This window comes from Lagenorhynchus albirostris, chromosome 20 (genome assembly GCF_949774975.1).
Source record: "Lagenorhynchus albirostris chromosome 20, mLagAlb1.1, whole genome shotgun sequence".
In the NCBI taxonomy this organism is placed as follows: domain Eukaryota; kingdom Metazoa; phylum Chordata; class Mammalia; order Artiodactyla; family Delphinidae; genus Lagenorhynchus; species Lagenorhynchus albirostris.
This window is the reverse complement of record NC_083114.1, coordinates 7,121,341-7,143,626: the sequence shown is the minus strand read 5'-3', so window position 1 is coordinate 7,143,626 and position 22,286 is coordinate 7,121,341. Positions and strand designations below refer to the sequence as shown.

The 22,286-nt window shown below is 48.2% G+C and overlaps 1 protein-coding gene across 4 annotated transcripts in view; it reads right to left on the bottom strand.

Annotated features, from left to right (window-relative positions):
• GAS7 (growth arrest specific 7) overlaps positions 1–22,286 on the bottom strand; it is a 200,877-nt gene that overhangs the window by 163,052 nt on the left and 15,539 nt on the right. The window contains exon 1 of one of the 4 annotated variants that reach the window (XM_060136154.1): positions 6,046–6,117. The exons of the other annotated variants lie outside the window; for them this stretch is intronic. The gene's annotated coding sequence lies outside the window, so the exon portion shown is untranslated. Of the gene's footprint in view, positions 1–6,045; positions 6,118–22,286 lie in introns of those variants that run through there. 4 annotated transcript variants of the gene reach the window in all.

The window sequence follows — 22,286 nt, the reverse complement described above, 5'->3', positions numbered from 1 at the left end:
GTGTACTTTACTGTACAGCGCTGCATAGAGTACAGCAGTACAGCATCTTTATTTCAAGCCCAGGTTGTCCGTTAGCGTGCGTAAAAGCAGGGGTGATGTAGCTGGTACTGCTGAGAAGCGCCAGCTGTTGTACTGCACTGCTGTGCTTCTCAAGGTACCGTCCTGTAAGATTAAAAATGTTTTATCTTGGGACTTCCCTGGTGGTGCAATGGTTAAGAATCCGCCTGCTAACGTAGGGGACACGGGTTCGATCCCTGGCCGGGGAAGATCCCACATGCCGCAGAGCAACTAAGCCTGTGCGCCACAACTACTGAGCCTGCGAGCCACAACTACTGAGCCCGCACGCCTACAGCCTGTGCTCCGCAACGAGAAGCCACCACACCACAATAGAGTAGCTCCCGCTCACCACAACTAGAGAGAGCCCACACGCAGCAACGAAGACCCAATGCAGCCAAAAATAAATAAAACTTTTAAAGAAATTTTTTATTTATGTTTGTTTTTTATGTATTATTTGTGTGAAAAGTATTATAAACCTATTACAGTACAGTCCTATATAGTCATTGTGTTCGTTGGATACCTAGGTTAACTTTGTTGGACTTAGCGAACAGATTGGATTTACAAATGTGCTCTTGGAACGGAACTCATTTGTACGTAGGGGACTTAACAGTACTGCCAAGAACAGGCATTTTTGACTGAGCAGCTTGGGAAAGAGTCAGGATCACCTGTTTTAGGGTTTTCTTTAATGTCTTAGTTGCATCTTGGTATTGGGGGGTCACTTTTGTGGGATGGGGAGTAGCTTTGTCAGTTTGGGTTAACCTGGGCCTTTCTCCATCCCTCTGATGACCCTTTGGGTTAACCTGGGCCCTTCTCCATCCCTCTGATGACTCTTTATTGCTGGTCACGAATCACCATGGGGGAAGCAGTGATCCTCCCTCAGGAGACTGCATCCCCAGGTGGCCTGGAGGAACCCACAAGCCAACCTCCAGCTGCAGAAGGTTGGCACATGGCATGTCAGCTTCAACGGAAGAGGGGCCATTTTAAAGGGCATACCATAACCCATCTCATAGAATTTAGGACACTGCAGCCAGAGAAAGAAGCACCAGGCTACATTTTTACAACCTTCCATAAATGACAGTTAAGGATTAGAGGTTAAAGAGCTAGGAAAAGTTTGGCAATTCCTCAAAAGGTTAAGCAAAGAGTCGCCACGTGACCCCACGATTCCACTCCTGAGTATACACCCAAGAGAAATGAAAGGTGTCCACACAAAAGCCGGTACACAAATGTTCACAGCAGCATTATTCACCATGGCCCCAAATCAAATAAACAACCCAAATGGCCATCAACGGACGAATGGATAAATAAAAGGTATTCTATTCACACAGGGAATATTATTCAGACGTAAAAAGGAAAGAAGTGCTGACATGCTACAACATGGATGAACCCTGAAGACATCATGCTAAGTGAAAGAAGCCAAACACAAAAGGCCACAGTGTATGATTCCATTTATATGAAACGCTCAGAACAGGCAAATCTGGAGAGACAGGACAGTTGCCAGGGGTGAGGGAAGGAGGAAGAAGGGGGTGACCATGAATTGGGTACAGGGTTTCTTTTTGGAGTAACAGAAATGTCCTAGAATTGAACAGTGAATATACACTGAAGTACACACTTTAAAAGGGTGAATTCTGTGTTATGTGAATTATATCTCAATTTAAAAAATATATTATAAAAACAAAGAGCTAGGAATAGTGCTTCATCAACTCATTAAAATGTAAAAGGGCAGCCCTAACAGGAGATACTCACTACTGCCCAAGAGAAAATCAGGTGTGACATACACACTTGATGTCATCTTACCTTCAACCTCCTAACCCCACGTGTTCTTGGGCATCGTTTAACCTTTTCTTTCCCTTTCTCCCTCCCACCTCCTACCTCCTGCATCTGTCTTTTCTTCCCTTTCTCTGTTTTTCTTCTATTTCTTTCTCTCCCTTAACTGGTTACGTCCTTAAGAAAAAAAATGAATGATTGAATGCAATCTAGGTGGTATGGGCTTTTCAAAAAATAACTTCTCAGGACTTCCCTGGTGGTCCAGTGGTAAAGAATGCACCTTCCAATTCAGGGGACACGGGTTCGATCCCTGGTCAGGTAACTAAGATCCCACATGCCAAGGGGCAACTAAGCCCACGCGCCACAACTACTGAGCCCGCGCGCACCTCAACGAGAGAGCCTGCGTGCTGCAACTACAGAGGCCACGTGCCCTGGAGCCTGCGCGCCACAACTAAAGAGAAGCCCACATGCTGCAACGAAAGATCCCACATGCCTCAATGAAGATCCCGCGTGCCGCAACTAAGACCCGACGAAGCCAAAAAAATAAAGAAAATAAATAAATAACTACTTAAAAAATAATAATAACTCTCTCCTTTTAGACAGCAGCCAATAAATGACTGTGAAAGGCAGCATCCTGGGACTGATGAGCATGACTTGGGGGAGAGGCTGCTGGGCTTCAATCAGGCACCGCTGTGACCGTGGACAAGTCACTTTACTCCTGGGCCTCAGTTTCCTTACCCGTAAAATGGGTGCAATCGTAGAAACTACTTCATGAAGTCTCTGTTAGGATTAAAAGAGTTAGAACAATGCCTGGCACGCAGCAAGTGCCCTATGAGTGTCTGATAAATAAGAAAATGAAAGAAAGAAACCTATCAGCTAGGGCTGGCTCTGAGGTTCTCCAGACCTGACTTAAAAGCACTCTTCCTGATGCAAAACTTCTTTTGCATCAGTTAGACTGTTTTCTAATTGCAAAACTAACACGTGTTCATTGTTCCTTGGTGATACTTTGCCTTATTACATATTTTTCTACATCATTCCGTGGCAGCATAGCATTTGATTATAGGAAGATATTGTAGAAACCTGTTAAATAAAATCTTCCAGTTTTGACTTTTTACCTGTAACACCCTTTCTCTTTCCCTTTTGTTAATGGGACAAGAGAGACCATCGTTGCCTTCTAGGATGGAAGGAAAAGAGAGCCAGGGCTTTCAGTAATCCACAAGTTTAAGCCAAAAAGGATGGGGAGGGCGTCGGGGGGACGGGGCTTATAAGCTCCTGTTACTGGGTGGAGTTCAGGGATGACTGGCTCCAGGGGCTCACACAATGTCAACAGGGCGCCATCTCTCCCCTCTAATGGGCTCTCCTCTGAGGGTGGACTCTCCCTAGTTTAGGGGGCCTTGGTAACTTCCTCCTGCTTAGCAACCTACCGTGGTTGACAAGCCCCACCAGGACTACAGGGTTGGGGGTGAGGGGGAGAGTAGGGGTGACTCCCCCCAAAAGATGAGAGAAAGGGCATCATGAGAGGCAGATCAAAACCAACGCTACAGATGTGGCACAAATATACAAAGGACTATTACTCAGCCATAAAAAGAAACAAAATTTATTTGTCGTTAGGTGGATGGACCTAGAGTCTGTCATACAGAGTGATGTAAGTCAGAAAGAGAAAAACAAATACCGTATGCTAACGCATCTATATGGAATCTAAAAAAAAAATTGTTCTGATGAACCTAGAGGCAGGGCAGGAATAAAGACACAGACGTAGAGAACGGACTTGAGGACAGGGGGAGTGGGAAGGGTAAGCTGGGATGAAGTGAGAGAGTGGCATGGACATATATACACTACCAAATGTAAAACAGATAGCTAGTGGGAAGCAGCCTCATAGCACGGGGAGATCAGCTCGGTGCTTTGTGACCACCTAGAGGGGTGGGATAGGGAGGGTGGGAGGGAGACGCAAGAGGGAGGAGATATGGGGATATATGTATACGTATAGCTGATTCACTTTGTTATACAGCAGAAACTAACACACCATTGTAAAGCAATTATACTCCAATAAAGATGTTAAAAAAATAGAAATATGGAAAAAAAAGCTTCAGCAAAGCACTTTGGAAAGCAATCAACTGCTCAAGAGGATTTTACTGGGAAACTATTACATGCTCAGCACTGGCTAAGGCGTCCTGGTGGAATACAGGAGGATGGATAACAGTACCCTGAATTTCTGTAATTTCACTTCGCAGTGAAGAGGTGGTTTCCCATACATTGATCTCTTAACCCTTACAGCACTCAGTATTATTAGTTTAACTTTACACCTAACAAAATAAGGCCCACCTAGACCGAGTGACTCAGTCAGGTCACACAGTCAAGACGTGAACCCGAGTACAAATTCCTCGAATCTCAGGGCTTCATACATCACTGCCCAGGTACGAGAGACCATATCAAAAATCACAGGAGAGAGTCAGCTTCTGCCTTCAAGTGAGGACCTCTCTATCTTAACATACATGCTTTAAAAGTGCCAATTCAGGGTGGTGTATGGAAGATGCCTCTTAGGTACTTCCTTCCCAAGGAAGGAGAGACTTGAGGGCTGGATGAGCAGCTAGACTTCCTGGAGGAGGGCCTTCCTTGCAGGATGCAGGGAGATGGCGAGCAGGGCCAGACAGGCCGAGCCAGGGTACAAGAGAGGTCATTTGTTAGACTCCTTCAGAACGTTCTCAAAAGAAATCAGTAGGAAAAAAGATAACAGAAGAAAATCTATGAACTGCTAAATTATTTACATAGACTAACTCCTTTATTTAATGCTCCCCACTCTTCTATGACACAAGTCCCATATTATTGTGCCCATTTTACAGATGAGGATGTGGACGCAGCGAAAGGTTTGAAAAGCCTGCCGCAGGCCAGAGGGACCAAGCAGGGATTCAAACCCAGTTTGAGCCCCTCGAGTTCCCGGGGCTTTTAACAACTGTAAGATGCTGCCGATGCGTGATGCTCCAACCCACCTAGAAAACGTCTTCGTTACAGCTGAAAAGAGATGTTCGTTGTTTCATAAAAGTGGAGTCACCATCAACCCCTACCCGGGTCTGTCTGTCTGTCTGTCTGTCTGTCTCTCTCTCTCATATACACACACACACACACACACACACACACACACACACACACACACACACACACACACACACACACACACACACACACACACACACACACACACACACACACACACACACACCCCTAATACCCATCTCCACAAAGCTTCAGGGAACCTCTACCACTAAATCCTACTGACCACTGACTCTTCAAGATGAGAAACAAAACATTTCAGTAAAAAGTCTTCCTCTCCCTCCACCTCCCTCCCCCCAACACTCTTCCTTCTGTTACCCATGCCCTCAAGCTGTCCCCCAATTGCACCCTATTCAGAGCCAGAAGGTCCTAGTACCTTTTCATACTAAAGTGTAAATGACTGCTGAGCTTCAAATAGCCGCGTCTGTGACAACTGATCAGCCTCCAAACAGAAGCTAACTCAAGCCAATTTCCTTGGCTCACTCCCCACCGCCATCTGAAGGATCAATTTGGATTACGGCTTCCTCCCACTCTCCCCTCTCTGGCGGGACCACTTTTCCCCACCACCCCCCCACCCCAAAACTGCTCCACTCGGTCCTTTCCAGTTCAGAGGCAGCCTTTGGGACAACAACAGAGAACCTGAAGACCAAATCACAAAGCAGTGGCTTATGGCTTCTGGCTACTCACTAGAAACACCCAGGGAGCTTTAAAAATATGCTGATGCCTAGGCTCCACCTCCAGGGGATGCTGGTTTAATTCACGGGGCCCGAGCAATGATATTTTTTCAATGACAATCGTATTAACAGGTAACACTAATTACCTGATGACTCCGTGCCGGGCATTATTCTAAGGTTTATGTCTACTGACTCACTGGAACTTTAACACAACCCTATGAGATGGGTATTATAATGGTCTCATTGCCAGATGAGAAGTCTGAGACACAGAGAGGTTAAGTAATCTGCCCATGATCCCACAGCTATGTGGCGGAAGAACCCAGCATTCTGAACCATTATCCTCCACAGCCATGGATAAGCATCACCCGGAGTCGAGATCCTGGGGAATAACCTTCCCCACCAGCAACCGGCTTAAGCTCAGCCCACTCCACAGCCTGTGCTCCTGGCCCTTGTCTTTCTTGTTCCACAAGCCAGCCTCTAGACCGGGTTCTCGACCGCTGACCTGGCCGCTTCTCCACTCTGAGTTGACTTTTCCTTCTTGTTCGGTACACCCTAGGCTCTGCCACGACCTCCCTCCTCGCCATCTCTTTTTGGTGTTTTGTTTTGTTTTGTTGTTTTTCGGCCACGCCGCGCGGCTTGCGGGATCTAAGTTCCCCGACCAGGGACTGAAGCTGTGCCCCCTGCGGTGAAAGCGCCGAGTCTTAACCACTGGACGGCCAGGGAAGTCCCTCTCCATCTCTTTTTGATGATGCAATCATACTTCCCAGGTACCTCCACCCCGAGGAGCTCGTTCTGGCTCCCCCCACCTCCTAGACCCACAATTCCTCCGAGGTGCCTCTGCTTCTCCCAGCCCCTTGGCGCCATGGCCCACCAGTGCCCCTCTGCCACCATTTCCTGATTTAAAGGCAAGCAAAGGAAGGATCTCTACGTTCAAGACCCGTCCCCCCCGTATTTGCACTTGATCTCACATCGGTTCCTAGGCCAAAGCTCCCTTCCAAATTCTCCAAGAGGGTTTTTAAATGCCCTCCACCGAGAGCAAACATGTTGCCACTTTAACATGGGACAAAGTTCTGGAAACACCTCCGGGCTGGTTACTCTCCATCTGCCCCTGGGGATCTACACCTGGCCCTTCTCCTGCCTGCTCTGTGCACCAGGAGGCCGACCTGCATGGACTGCAGCTAAGGACTCCCTTGTCCACCGGTTAGCAAGTGGGTTCGGCCAGTGGCGGAGACAGGCGGGAGGTGAGGGTTCAGGAGGAGAGCGAGGTCCAGGCATTTCCACCTGCTCCCTCTCTGCAGGCTGCGGTTGGCTGTAATATCTTTCTACCAGTCACCCCTCCAGCTACAAATCTCTCTCCGGCTTCCTGTCACTGCTCCCTCCCCCTTACCTCCCCTGGGCCTGTTTTACCATCCCCTAACCCCACCAACACCTCTGGAAAAAGTCCCTTCTTTAAATTCCCCTCGAGCTCCACAATTATGTTTCTTTGCCCTCCAGACCCTGATGGATACACCCTCCAATGGCGCAATTCGGACACAAGTGCCACCGAGAACAGGGTCCTTGGGGGACATTTTGGTGACCACCGCCTTCACAAAATGATGGCTGATAAGAAACGAAAAGCTAACCGAGGGTGTGGGTGACCTCACTCCTCCCCCAGTCCAGCCCACTCTTCGTGACAAGGCCACATGTGCCCAGCTGCAGGATTAGACAGACGCGGCCAAGGAGGAAGAGGGGGAAATACCCACCGCGTACAAGCCTGCAGCAAAACAGAGTCCTCACCCACGAAGCGTGGGACAAGAGCTGACCAGGGAAATTCATTTTTTTTTTTTAAAAACCCTTTCTGTCAACTTCCCTGAGAAGCTCCACCCCTGCACCAGCACCCTCGCTTTGCAATATGAGGACAAGTCTGACACCATCAGAGCCACACTTCCTCTGGCAGCCGCTGGTCGAATCTCTTTATGAATCTGCTAATGATTTTGAGTCCTCCTGCTAGCCTGACACTCATTGGAAGGAAAGTTATATAACTGGAAATGATTAGAAGAGAAGGCTTCGAGGGACATGCTTCAAATTTTCACTCCTCTAACCGATGTTTGGATGAGTTGTTTTTTTTGTTTGGATGAGTTTTTAACGTATCAGCATTTCCTCATTGGGAAGTCTTACAGGGTATGAGAGTCGACCTTCAATTAATGGCAGACACCTTGGAATCATATTGTTACAGGAATATACTCTTGGTACCCCCGCCAATCAACTGGGCTCTTTCCCTCATCCCTTCCTCCCCCCACCAAATTAAAAGTCATCCTTAGACATGTTACAAGAGAGGAAACCCCAACGTCCCGTAAGCGTATTAAAAGGTGCTCGGCATCATTAGTCATCAGGAAGAGGCAAATTAAAACCACAGTGAGGGCTTCCCTGATGGCGCAGTGGTTAAGAGTCCGTCTGCCGATGCAGGGGACACAGGTTCATGCCCCGGTCCGGGAAGATCCCACATGCCGCAGAGCGGCTGGGCCCGAGAGCCATGGCCACTGAGCCTGCGCGTCCGGAGCCTGTGCTCCGCAACGGGAGAGGCCACGACAGTGAGAGGCCCGCGTACCGGAAAAAAAAAAAAAAAAACCACAATGAGATTCTAGAGTGGAAAAAAAGATCAGAGCCATGGTTGCTTCTGGCGGGTGGGGGCAGGGACTAAGGGGAAGGGGCTTTGGGTGACAGTCATGTTCTGTAACTTGATAGGGTCTGGGGCTGCACAGGTATAGGCAGTTGTCAAAACTCAACAAATGACTCTTACAATATATGCACTTGACGGTAGGTAAATTAAACCTCAAAAGAATGAAATAACGGCCAACACTGTACTGTGGTTAGTGCTGTGTATGCTGAGGTGTTTAGGGGGAGGTGTCCTGATGTTCTCAGCTTACCCTGAAATGCTTTCCCCCCAGAATACGACTGACAGATGGACAGAAGGATAGACACGTGATAAAGCAAACACAATAAAATGCTAATGGCGGACTCCAGATGAAGGTGCAGGAGTGCACGCTATGAAATTCTTGGCAACTTTCCGGTACGTTTACAATTTTTCATAATAAAACACTGAAACTGTTCAAATTTAAAAGGTAAAAATAAAACACACAACATGAGACTACTACACACTCACCCAAATGACTAAAGTCCAAAGGCCGCGGCCAGCGCAGACTAGGACACGGGGCAACGGGGACTCAAGTAGCAAAACAGCAAAAGGTCCCAGGGAGAGAGGGATCTCCCTGGGCCAGCCTGGGGCACATGGCCGCTCCTGGGTCACTATGGCCACGGAAGTCAGGTCAAGCTGGTTCACATGTCCCTCCTCTTAGGGTTCACAGGTAGCACCAGCTCCAACAAAAGCATTTGTTTTCTATGCCTCCACTGCACCTGTGGTTCTCCAAAGACAAACTGAGGTGCTATGACCGGAATAAGAACAAGAGACAACAAAGAACAGATATGCACATAGTCACCGGCATCTTTGTTCCCAAACTCAAGCATCCCAGCAGAATTCTACCATGGCCCTCAGACTTTGAACTTGAGTTTCCCAGGGGCTCATACATTTCAGCTGTCAATCCACTCAGTGATTAAGTATCACATTTAAATCAAATATGCCCTCTGGTTAGCCAAAAACATCCAATGATAGATGAGGAAGCCAAGACAGGCAGGCAATGTGCCCATCGGCCTCCTACAACTTCCAGTCTCCCGCAGAGTCTTTCATGGGCTGCCGCTCTGAGCACTAACTCCCCAGGCACACTCTGGTCCCTCTGGGGATGCAACTGATGCAGCGCCTTGGCCGAGGACCATCCCTACTCTGGCAGCCGGGCCAAGGGAGCGGGCGCTGCCCCATGTTAGAATGACACAGTCTGTGTTCAGAGGGCTGGAGGGACTTGTTTCAGAAGAAAAAAAAAATCCCATGAATCCTCTCTCTCTAGAAAGGAGCTACATATTTTATGAATGGTGTGAAACCACGCCTGGGTGTCATTTCCTAAATTTATTAGAAGGGCTTAATTTACCCTTCAAGTTTCCTGGGGTCCCCCTCCGAGGCACTCTTGACAAACATCCTGGGGGAGTTCATATCTTCTGTTTTTGTTTTTTTTTTTTTAAAGAAGAAAAAAAATACTCAAAAAACTGCAAAGGTCCCAGTTTGCTCCATGGTCATTTTTTTTTTTTTTAAGTTCAATCTTTTCATGTCACTGACCATTTTGACCATTTGTCACATTGCTTTTCCCGATAGGTACAAAGTAAGAAAAAACAGAGCCAGACCTGATCAAATCTGTATTTTTCTATGAATCCACAAGGTGGTATAAAAGAATAGCACAAAGGATGTTAAAAAGAAAAAGAAACAGGTCCAAAATGGAGTCACTTGTGCTAAGCCCCACGGCAACAAACCAAAACATAATGCCTAACCTAACTGGAGTTGCAGCCTCTCCCAGGAGTAGAATTTTCAACCAATCAGTCTGGAATTTCCTGATCAACACCAGGGAGGTAATCTGCATGACAGACCCCAGCCCTCCCGGCAAAGGATGGTGACCTTGCCCCCAAACAACCCTTTTCATTCGTTTATGGCTTCTTTGTCCTACGCACGCCCTGCCTATAAAAACCTCCCCGTTTGTACAGCTCTTCACAGTGCTTTTTTATTTGCTACCTATCAGGATGCTGCCCAATTTATGAATCGTTTAATAAAACCAATGAGACTTTCAAATTTACTCAGCTGAATTTTGTTTTTTAACCATTATTTACCTACTAAAAATGTTTTAGAATGCTAGGTGAAATAAGCCCATCGCAAAAGGACAAACACTCTATGATTCCTCTTATAAGGGGTTCCTAGAATAATCAAATTCATAGAAACAGAAAGTAGACCGGTGGTTGCCAGGGGCTGGGGGGGGAAGGGGGATGGAGAGTTATTGTTCAACAGGTACAGAGTTTCAGTTTTACAAGGTGAAAAGCTCTGGAGACGGATGCGGAGGATGGCAGTGCGACCAAGTGAAGGTACTTAATGCCACTGAACTGTTTAAAAAGGTGAAAACAGTACATTTCATGTTATGTATATAGTACCACTTTTTTTCATGGGTAAAAAAAATGGACAAGGAAAAAAATATTTTACATAGGAAAACATACACAAGAACAAGGTTTAAAGAAATAAAAATATTCACGGGGCTTCCCTGGTGGCGCAGTGGTTGAGAGTCCGCCTGCCGATGCAGGGGACACGGGTTCGTGCCCCGGTCCGGGAGGATCCCACATGCCGCGGAGCGGCTGCGCCCGTGAGCCATGGCTGCTGAGCCTGCGCGTCCGGAGCCTGTGCTCCGCAACGGGAGAGGCCACAACAGTGAGAGGCCCGCGTACCGCAAAAAAAAAAAAAAACATATTCAGGTATAAAAAAAATGCATTAGAGAGGAAAACACTCTGTTCTCACCCAGCTAAAGAGACCTTGTGGCACCAACGCAGTTCGTCCATTGACCTCCACAGCCTCCTCGTTACTTAGCAATGCCTTCTGCCATCAGATTCTATAGCCTGCTCATCACATCGGCAAGCTTTGTCCACCAGATGAGTTTTTGCCAAGAGTGCCTTTAAAAAGTCAAACCTGGGCTTCCCTGGTGGCGCAGTGGTTGAGAGTCCGCCTGCCGATGCAGGGGACGCGGGTTCGTGCCCCGGTCCGGGAAGATCCCACATGCCACGGAGCAGCTGGGCCCGTGAGCCATGACCGCTGAGTCTGCGCGTCCGGAGCCTGTGCTCTGCAACCCCACAGCAGTGAGAGGCCCGCGTACCGCAAAAAAAAAAAAAAATTGAAGTGCACTCCCAAAGTAAATACAACCAAAGGGTCTACCACTTGCATCTTCGTACTACACTTACCCTTCCCACACAGAGCCCCCGAACTCCAGTTCCTCCCACTGCAGCCCCCAGCAAGGTGGCGATCCAGGCCTGGAAACAGGACGCCCAGGTGGGCCTGGTCAGACATCCTTTCACCTTGTCCCATCCCAGGGGCTCCAGACACCCTAATATCACACAGAAAGGCCATTCTGCCCTCAGCCAGCCTCCCAGAGCTCTAAGCGCAAAAAGCATCCAGGAACACAGGGCCATGGCTCCTTTCTAGGGGCTGAGGTCCTGAGGGACCCCCTTCATCTCACTCCCCGGGAGAATTTAAACTGTACAAATGGGCACCAGAGTTTGCACCATACCAAGGTAGGGACATACCTTTTTCCTTTCTCTGGTTTCCTTCCTTTTAATTTTTTTCAGTTTTATTGAGACAGAATTGACATATTGCACTGTATAAGTTTAAGGTGTACAGCATAATGATGTGACCTACATACATGAAATGATTATCGCATAAGTTTAGTGAACGTCCATCATCTCATATAGATACGGAACTTAAAAAATAGAAACAAGATTTTTCTCCTTGTGATGAGAACTCAGGATCTACTAATAACTTTCATTTATTATCATACAGTCGTGTTAACCATCGTTATCCTGTTGTACATTACATCCCTACTTCTTATTTATCTAATAACTATGTGTACCCTTGGACCACCTTCATCCAATTCCCCCTTCCTCAACCCCTGCCTCTGATAATCACAAATCTGATCTCCTTTTGAGTTTAGTTTTTTGGTTTTGCTTTGTTCTTTTCAGTTCTACACAAGTGAGATCATATGGTAGGTGTTTTTCTCTTATTTCACTTAGCATAACACCCTCAAGATTCATCCACGTTGTCGAGAATGGCAGGTTTTCCTTTTTTATGGCTAAATAATATTCCTGTGTGTGTGTGTCTGTCTGTCTGTCTGTCTGTCTTGCATCTCTCTTATCCAGTCATCCATCGATGGACACTGAGGTTGTTTCCATGTCTTGGTTACTGTAAATAATGCTTCCATGGACGTGGGGGTGCAGATCTCTCTTCAACATAGCTTCCTTTACCTTTCTAATGAAATACGGACACTTCTCTTTCCATAAATTTTCAGGTGTTTCTCCGATTACGATATCCATACACGTTATCTGAAGGAAATTGAGGAGAGGGGCTAACTGGAAAAAGACCAAAAAGCAACTATCCATTCCCTTCAGCCAGCAATAACCATCACTCACATTTTGATCAATCTTCTTTCAGACTTTATACCCACACACATCTTTTTTTACACAAATTTAGAATTTTACTGTACATATTTTGTAGCCTTTTATAATATGGTGAACTTAATATATGGTGAACTTTTTTTTGAAGAAAAATGTTGCCTATTCTGCTTAGTCAGGGAAAAGCATCAGACAATAAAAACAACTTCAAGCACTCTCATCTCTGAAAAAATAAGGAACCCCTGACTGAACAAAAAAGACTAGCATCTTGATAAAGCCAGGACCCAGCCTCCCATGAGCTCTGGCCTGGGCAGCACCCCCAGGCAGGCGATCACAGACCCCAAGGACCCCAGAGTCCTTCTCACCTGCCAGCCCATGAAATGGGCAGGGGCTCAGCCCCAGGTCTTTACTTTTCCACTACCTGCTGTGAGACTTTAGACAAGTTATCAATATTTCGCTTTTCTAAGCTTCAGTTTTCTCATCACTAGAGTAGGCCATGAAAAAGACTCTCTTTCTGGGGTTGTCACAGAGATTTAAGGAGACACCGTGCTCCAAGGACCTGGTACTGAGCCTGACGCCAGCTGGGTGTTCAGTCTTCCCTTTCTCCATCCCTCGTCCCTAAGACTCCAGCCTGTGAGAGGACCATTGGTCCTGACACCTAGGAAGTCCTCGTCTTCCGCTACCCTCAAGAGTCATCAAGAATGCGCACATGGGGCTTCCCTGGTGGCGCAGTGGTTGAGAGTCCGCCTGCCGATGCAGGGGACACGGGTTCGTGCCCTGGTCGGGGAAGATCCCACATGCCACGGAGCGGCTGGGCCTGTGAGCCATGGCCGCTGAGCCTGCGCGTCCGGAGCCTGTGCTCCGCAGTGGGAGAGGCCACAACAGTGAGAGGCCCGCATACCGCAAAAAAAAAAAAAAAAAAAAAAGAATGCGCACGTGTGCAAAAAATGAGCACTACGACGGGATTCCCTGTTGGTCCAGTGGTTAGGACTCGGTGCTGTCACACCGGGGCCTGGGTTCGATCCCTGGTCAGGGAATTGAGATCCTGAATGTTGCGAGGCACCGCCAAAAAAACAAAAAAAGAGCATTACAATGGTGTATATATATATATATATTTTGTGTGTGTGTGTGGTACGCGGGCCTCTCACTGTTGTGGCCTCTCCCGTTGTGAAGCACAGGCTCCGGACGCGCAGGCTCATTGGCCTCATGGCTCAGTGGCCATGGCTCACGGGCCCCGCGGCATGTGGGATCCTCCCGGACCGGGGCACAAACCCATGTCCCCTGTGTCGGCAGGTGGACTCTCAACCACTGCGCCACCAGGGAAGCCCTACAATGGTATTTTTAATAGCCAAAACAAGGGGGGGACGGGGGAGAAGGAAAGAGAAACTCAGAAACACCCGGAATATCCACCAACACAAAATATAAAATGAACTACACCATATCCATACTACAGAATATCACACGGCTTTTATAAATAACCATTGATGTATATGTACCAACAGGAAAATACCTTCAAGATGTATTACTGAGTGGAAATGAAAAAGAAATAAAGAACTAATACACTCTTGCTCTTTAAAAGAGGAGCTAAACCCACGAATCATTAGCATCTATTTCCACAAGGGGCTGGGGAGGTCATCAAAGGGGGGGCGCTTAGTCTGATTCGGTTTCTCACCCTTTTTTTTCAGGATCACCCTCTCTTAGGTGCCTTTGAGGACGTCTTTCGTGATCACTGCCCCACCATCATGAAATTTTAACACTTCAGCTATACTTGTTGGTCTGTATGTGTATTATGACCCTTTGGAGGGTCACAAACCACAAGTAAGACCCAGGACATCCTTGCCGTCCAAGAACCAATTCCCTCCCACCCATTGTGGATGTATAATTTAATTCATATGTGACTTGTGTGGTTAAAAATAAATAATTAGGGACCTCCCTGGTGGTCCAGTGGGTAAGACTCTCCGTGCTCCCAACATGGGGGCCCGGGTTCGATCCCTGGTCGGGGAACTAGTTCCTGCATGCAGGCTGCAACTAAGAAGCCCACATGCCACAACTAAGAAGACTGCATGCCACAACAAAGATTCCACATGCCGCAACAAAGATCCTGCGTGCCACAACTAAGACCCAGTGCAGCCAAAAATAAATAAATAATAAATAAATAATTTTTTTAAACACTATAAGATTTTTTAAAAATTAATAATTAAAAGTTCCTTCCCCAAACTATTTGTAGATGGGGCCGCCAGTGAGGCCTGGGAGTACAGGAAATGCAAATACGACTTCAGCCATACTAAGACGGTTGTGCTTATCCCAAAAGGATACAAAAACCAGAAGAAAATTCTAACCATCCTATAAACTGCAAGTCTCATCTCAGCTACTGTTTGGGATGTACCTAGTGTCCCTTAATGCTGTCTAGTCCTTGAGAGCCCTGATGTCCCAATGACCCTGAGCTGCTGTCTCAGAGCCCAGTGAGATTGCTCTGGTCTTCTGGTTTCCCTCCCACCCACCCTGTGGCTGAACCATCTTCTTTGCGGTTGGTTTCCTCCTCGTCCCCTCTGGGTTGCCTCTGGGCTCCAACCCTGGCCCTCTTCTCTTCTCTATCCACTGGACTCCGTGGGTGACCTCATCCAGTATGGCAGCTTGAAGACCTACACCAGAAAGACCTCAAAATTTTAACTGCAGCCAACTTCACCCCTGAACTCGAGCATCCTCTTTCCAAATGTCTACTCAATATCATGACTTGACTCTATATAGGAATCTGAAACTTGACATGCCAAAACGAACTCCCGACATTCTCCCAAGACCCAGGTCTGCCAATCCTCACCTTCTCATTTAGCACCGGCTCCTTCCTTCCAGTTGCTTAACCCAAAAACTTTGGAATTACCTTCAAGTTCTCTTCAAACCTTACACATCCAATCCCTCACCAGATCCCATTGGTTTTACCTTCAAAATACAGCCCAGATCCAACCGTACTACCCTGGTCAAAGCCACCATCACCTCTCACTTGTGTTACTGCGATAATCACTCTACTCATCTCCTCCTTTCATCCTCACCCCCCACTCCATCTGCATCCCCCACATCCATTCTTAACAAAGCAGCAGAGTGACCCTTGCAAACAAATCAGGTCACACCAGTCCTCTGCTCAATGGCTCCCCCTGGCACACGAAGTAAAAGTTAGGATCTCCTGAGGGTCTCCAAGGTCCTCTGGCCCTGGGCCCCTCCCACCCCTCCCTCGAATACTCCCCACCCCACCCCCACACACCATCGCTTGGCCCAGCCGCACAGATCTTGCTGCTCTGAACTGAAAGTATGCACAGGCCACAGGGCCTTTGCACTGGCTGTTGGCTCCGCCTTCTGGCTCTTCTCCCAGAAATCTACACTCTTACTCTCTCTTCCAGAGGCCTTTGCTCAAATGTCCTCTCCTAATAAGACCTTCCCTGCCCATCCCATTTACAATTACAAATCTTCTTAATCACTACACAGTTTAGTTTATGGTCTGTTGCCTTCAACTAGGATGTAAACTCTATGCTGCCTTGTTTACTACTGTATCTCCAGCTTTTATGTGGCACCTTACACACTGGAGGTGTTCAGCTCTCAGTCAATGAATGAACTTATCTTGTTCATGTGCCAAACGGTTCCAACGGGAGGGAAGTGCCTTTTTATTATACCCAGCAGTTCTGTCACCTCAGGAAAGGTCTCTAAGCTTAAAAACACCACCTCCCCACCAATACATACCCACAGGTCCCTGAACAACTCAAAGGCCAGTGGGCACTTTCTGTGGCTGAGCCAGCAAACACCACTGGTTCATATGTTTTCTAAGCTCAGCAATTTGCTGAGGGCCCAGACAAGCAGAGGGCTCCTCTTAACTGCCAGGCACTGTTTTTCTCTCCACAGCTTTACCTGAGCCATGAAGAATCTAGGCTCCGTGGAGCTCTGAGCTCCATTCATGGAAAACCCTTAAACTTCCTTCATCCCTTAAGTCAGAATATTTTCCTTTTCTGATTTGGAAGAAAACCAGAGGTGTTAAAACCGTACATCTTGACCCAATTTCCTCCGGGCATGCTCTCCCTGGGCTCACTCACTCCAGCACAACCCGTTCCTCCCGCAAGAGCCAGTAGGAGCCAGACTTCTCAGCGACTTCATCCAACCCAGAGCTCCGGCAGTGAACCCGGAACCCAGTTCCAAGCAGCAATGTCATCCAGAGCTGGCCCCACGCCTGTCACCAGGAATGACAACAGTTCTTTAAATCAGACCCTCTGCTAGCAAATAAGGAACACACCAAGATAGAAGGAAATCAGCTTTCCTTGAAGCTTCTCTGAAGTCTGTTGAGAAAAGAGGAATCTGTACTGATTGAGTAATAGGGAAGGCCACCTGCAACTTCCACAGAACTTCTTCTGGACTTGAAAATTCTATGAGGTCAAAAAAAAAAAAAAAAAAGATTTCCAAGATGAAAGTGGTCCAACTGTACGAGGATTCATTTCTCATCTCCCTTTATAAGTGCTGCCACATGGTTGTAAAACCCCTGCGAGGGAGGGGGAAGCAGTGGGGAGCGCTGGTCCCAAGCAGGGACCCGCCCCCCGCTGCTCCTCCAGCTGGCTGTGTGTCCAGAGCAAGTTCCTTAACCTCTCTGAGCCTTAAGTCTGTGGATTTGAGAAACGGAATCCACCTTGCCAGCCTGCTGAAAAGACAGACAAGAACTCCTGTGTGGAAGGCCCATCGCAACCATTATAGGACTAAACAAACGAAGCTCTTATCACATACATTCAACACTACTTATGTCCAGAATAAGTGAGCAAGCACCGTGACCAAGCACAAGGGGGGAGAAATAAAAGACAGCCATCGCCCTTGCCTTCAAGAAGCTTAAACTTCACCTGGGAAAACAACACACACAGGACTGCAGAAGAGGTAGCCTTTGCAAAGCAAAACACCAAGAAAAGCAAACACCTCCATCTGCTGCTTTCCTCCAACTGTCCCTTGGGTCTGCTTATTTGGATTCTAATATCTGCTTAAGGGTCCATCAATCTGGCTACTTCCTGTACTGCTAAAGGCCTCAAAACTGACTGTAAATGAAGTCTCTAAAGCCAAGCCCAAGGGGATGGCAGGGCCATCTCGGCCCACATTCTTCCGCTAACGTCCAGCCGTGGCTGACTTCACCCCATCACCCAGCCAGGGCTGCCAACCGCCTGCCCCTGTCACCCATCCCACCCTTCCCAAGGGTGCCCGTACAACGTCCATCATCCTGTTCATCTCCAGTATAGCACTGGACAGAAGACCACCTGCTACATCCCCAGGCCAGCTGAAGAAAGAGGAAATGATAAGAAAGGAAAAGGGAATCCAAGGGCAGCCATTAGTAAAAAGAGAAAAGAGGAAGCAGAGGGAAAAACAAAGCAAGAAAAATCATAGGAAAAATGAGGAACGTCAGTAACTCTCACTTGACATCTAACTTTGCAGCTTCGGAAGGGCTTAAACTTACGTGCTATGATTTGTGCCTCACACAACATTCTGGCTGAGGAAGGCGGGCAGAGAATGCTACCCCCATTTTGGAAATGAGCCAACTGGGGCTTGACAAAACCTCAGAGATGGAGGAGAGCTAGGACCGGGAACCTGCCTTCTCATTTTACAAGTGCTTTTTCCACCACCAGTAACCTGTGCAGCCTGGATGTAAAACTAAAGTGCATTTGGAGGTAGAAATGGAGACAGAAAAAGAAGTGAATGGTACTAGGCATGACAGCCAAAACGTGGAAACAACCCACACTCCCATCAGCTGATGATTGCATAAGCAAACGTTTATGATAGAATATGTAGAATATTTACGATAGAATATTATTCAGCCATGAAAAGGAGTGAAGTCCCGACGCATGCTGCAACGTGGATGAACCACGAAGACATCATGCTAAGTGAAAGAAACCAGACACAAAAGGTCACATGTTGTTTGGTTCCACTGATATGAAATGCCTAGAATAGGCAAGTCCATAGACAGAAAAGAGACGAGTAGTTGTCAGGGGCTGGGGTCGGGGGGGGTGATGAGGGGATGGGAAATGGCTGCTTAATGGGTATGGGGTTTCTTTGGGGCGTGATAAGAATGTTCTGGAACGGGACAGCAGTGATGGTTGCACAACATTGTCAATGTATTAAATGTCACTGAACTGTATACTTTAAAACGGTAAATTGTGACGTGGTATGTGAGTTTTATCGCAATTTTTTTAAAAGGTGGGAATATGAAAAGAAAAATGAGAAAACTGGATGCAGAGTAGGAAGAACAGAAAGTAGTCAGAAATTCTTGGGCAAGTCACGATTTTCTCCACATCAGGGACCCTCTCTGCACGTCAGACCAGGGGAACTCTGCCGTATCAAAGGAGACATCTCTTCTTACACTGAGGAGGTAACAGACGCCTTAACCAGGGGCTGCAGACAAAGAACCACCAGCAACAGCCTGAGAAGAAAAACAGCAGTGAGCAGAGAGGAAAGGGGCTTTGAGGCAGTGGGCGGGGGGAGGAGAGGTTCCTGCAGAAAAACTAGCTGGATCCCCCCGGGAACTGCCGAGCATTTACTATTTATCCGCACTTTATACTGATGCAACTGTTGATTCCCCAAATATAAGTCCCCAACTCTGGGCCAGCCACTGTCATCAGTGTCAGGGATGCTGCAGTGATCAAATCCCTGGCCTCACAGAGTTAACCCTCTGGGGGGTAACAGCGCTCAAACCCATTGGCTGGTATGACCCAGCTTAATATAATATGTGGCTCAGCCCACCAAGTGTAAAGAAAAACGAATAAATGAACTCTTCTTCTCTGATTTTTTAATACATTTTAATCACATCTGGTGGCTGGGTAGACATTAGAGAGACAAGGGACACAGTCTGTAGAAAGAGCGGAAAGCCACCTCACAGGGTGGGCTCCAAGCAGAGACCTGGACGTGGAAAACCAGCTATTTTAACTAAACATTCTTTTAGGCCCAGAGTGAGGAATTTGACTTCAGGCCATTGTTTCAGACAGAATTCATCCCAAAGACATGTTCCAATGCCTATGGGGGCCCTCACTTGTCCTGGATTTTAGGGACCCTGCAGTGAACAAACTAGAAGCGCAGCTCTGCCCTCGTGGGGCTCACAGTCTACTGAAGGATCTGGAACATAACGTATTCACGAGGAACACGTGTGAAGGAGAAAAACGGAACAAGCACAGTGTCCAAGGTTTTGATCCCAAACTTATGACACAAATGAGTCTCCCACCCAAATCCAGGTTCAGGGCCCTGTAGGAGTTGTCTCTGGCGGCCAGAACAAAGTACCACAGGCTGAAGAGACAAGAGGAATCTGTTGTGTCCCAGTTCTGGAGGCCAGAAGTCGGAGATCAAGGTGTCGGCAGGGTTGGTTTCTCCTGAGACCTCTCTCCTTGGCTTGCAGACAGCCGTCTTCTCCCTGGGCCTTCATGTGGTCCCCCCTGTGTGTCTGTGTCCTAACCTCCTCTTCTTCTAAAGACATTCTAATGACCTCGTTTAACTTATTACCTCTTAAAGGACCCTATCTCCAAATACAGTCACCTTCTGAGATACTGTAGGTTAGGACTTCAACGTATGAGTTTGGGGGGTGGGGGTGGGGAACAATGCAGCCCATCACAGGTCCCAAGTGCTCCCAGCACCCTGGACTGCCTCCTAGAGCCCCTCACTCCTCGGGGCATATCTCCCTAGCCACTCACCTGGTTCCCCATGGGTGACGAGACCTCTAACCACAGGGACCCGTGAGTGTTGGACAAGATGCCAATCAGTCTCATTCTCAGCTACATCCCCAGGGCCTATACAACACGCACAGCTGGTGCCTCGGAGGGGCCCAATTAAAGGCCACAGGGATGAACCTGATGAAGCTCTTGCTCCAAATGCTTAAAACTTGTCTGGGACAAGAATACTGACAGTTTTTTTAATCACCCAAGCAGGGGATGAGGAGGTGGCTTCAAAAATAAGTTCAAAGGGGGCTTCCCTGGTGGCGCAGTGGTTAAGAATCTGCCTGCCAATGCAGGGGACACGGGTTCGATCTCCAGTCCAGGAAGATCCCACATGCCACGGAGCAACTAAGCCCGTGCACCACAACTACTGAGCCTGCACTCTAGAGCCCGCAAGCCACAACTACTGAGCCCGCGTGCCACAACTACTGAAGCCCGCATGCTTAGAGCCCATGCTCTGCAACAAGAGAAGCCACCGCAATGAGAAGCCTGCGCACTGCATGAAGAGTAGCCCCTGCTCGCCGCAACTACAGAAAGATTGTGCACAGCAACGAAGACCCAACACAGCCACAAATAAATAAATAAATTTATTTTAAAAAAAAAAGTTCAAAGGGTCCAGTGCAGAAAGGACCAGAGCAGAGGGCTGAGTGGTTGGGACAAGGCCGAAAGGGAGAGTCAGGACTTCGGGGTCCAGGAGCTCCAGACCCTCCCCCGTCACCACCACTTCCTGCGTAGCCTCTGATAACGGGCCTCACACGCATCACCAGCTCACCCTGAGTTTTAAAGCATGTTCACACCCACCATCACCTTGAAGATTCTTCCAACCTAAGAGGCAGCAGAACGGGGGTCACCTCCCTTTTGCACAGGTGAAGAAACTGAAAGTCAAAGATTTTTTAACGAATCTTCAAGGTCAAAGATCCAAGAAGTGTGTGCGGGTCCTACAATTAGAACCCAGGCCTCGTGACCACTGTCCACAGAGCCCTCAGCTACACCTAACTGTCCCTGCGGCAGCCCCGCCGAGAAGCGGGACGGGCAGAGAGGACCAGCCCACAGGACACCTGCTCACCCTTCCCCCTGCCACTCCGGGGTGTCCTGTCCTGTGGCCCAGAGTGCCTTGTTCTCCAGGATCCAGTGGCCTGACTTTGCTGCTCAGTGCTGAGCTGACCTGGCTATCCACCTTCTAACCTGGGCCTTCCCATGACCCCAGTCCTCACACCATGACACGGCCATTCACATCTTTTCAGAGAAAGACTGCTTAGGCCATGAACCAAAATCACAGCAAGATGTGCCCAATTCTCTAGGGCAAGCTCTCTCTTCATCTTTTTAGTTCATCCATCCATCCAGCCGGCCGTCCAATAGCTACCGAGCCAGACCTCATGGATGCCAAGCACTGTGCCCTTGTTGGTGGGTGGGGGGGGGGCAGGGGGGATGGACAAGGACGAGCAGAGATTTGGGAAGCAGGTTTCCTGACCTGGAGGAGTTCAGCGTGCAGGAGGGACGTGACTGCAGCCCAACGTGGTCAGTGCCATCACAGTGGGAGGCCCTATGGAAGCCAAGGAAGAAGGACCAGCTCGCCAGGGGAGAGAGCAAAGGCCACGCTTGGGCCGGTTCTGGAGGACTATCATTCCCCAGGCAGGCAGGAGGGGAAAGGACCCCAGACAGAGGGGCAGCCACGCAAAGGCACAAGGGTGTAGAGGTGTGTTGCCAACAGAGGGGCAGTGAGGAGGTCAGGCCGGGAGGCCAGGTGTGGTCTGTGAAGGCCCGTGTTTGTCCCTCAAGAAGCATCCTGACACCAGGACAACAGGGAGTCAGCGGAGGGCTCTGTCAGACTCAGGTTTTAGAAGTTCGCTGCGGACGGTCACGCAAGGCTAGGGGAGAGAGGGGACACTGGCCCTAGCCTGGCATTCCTGTCTCGGTGGAAATACAAGGAATATTTACTAAGAAGCAGGTTAACGGAAAACTTGTCCACTGCCAGGGG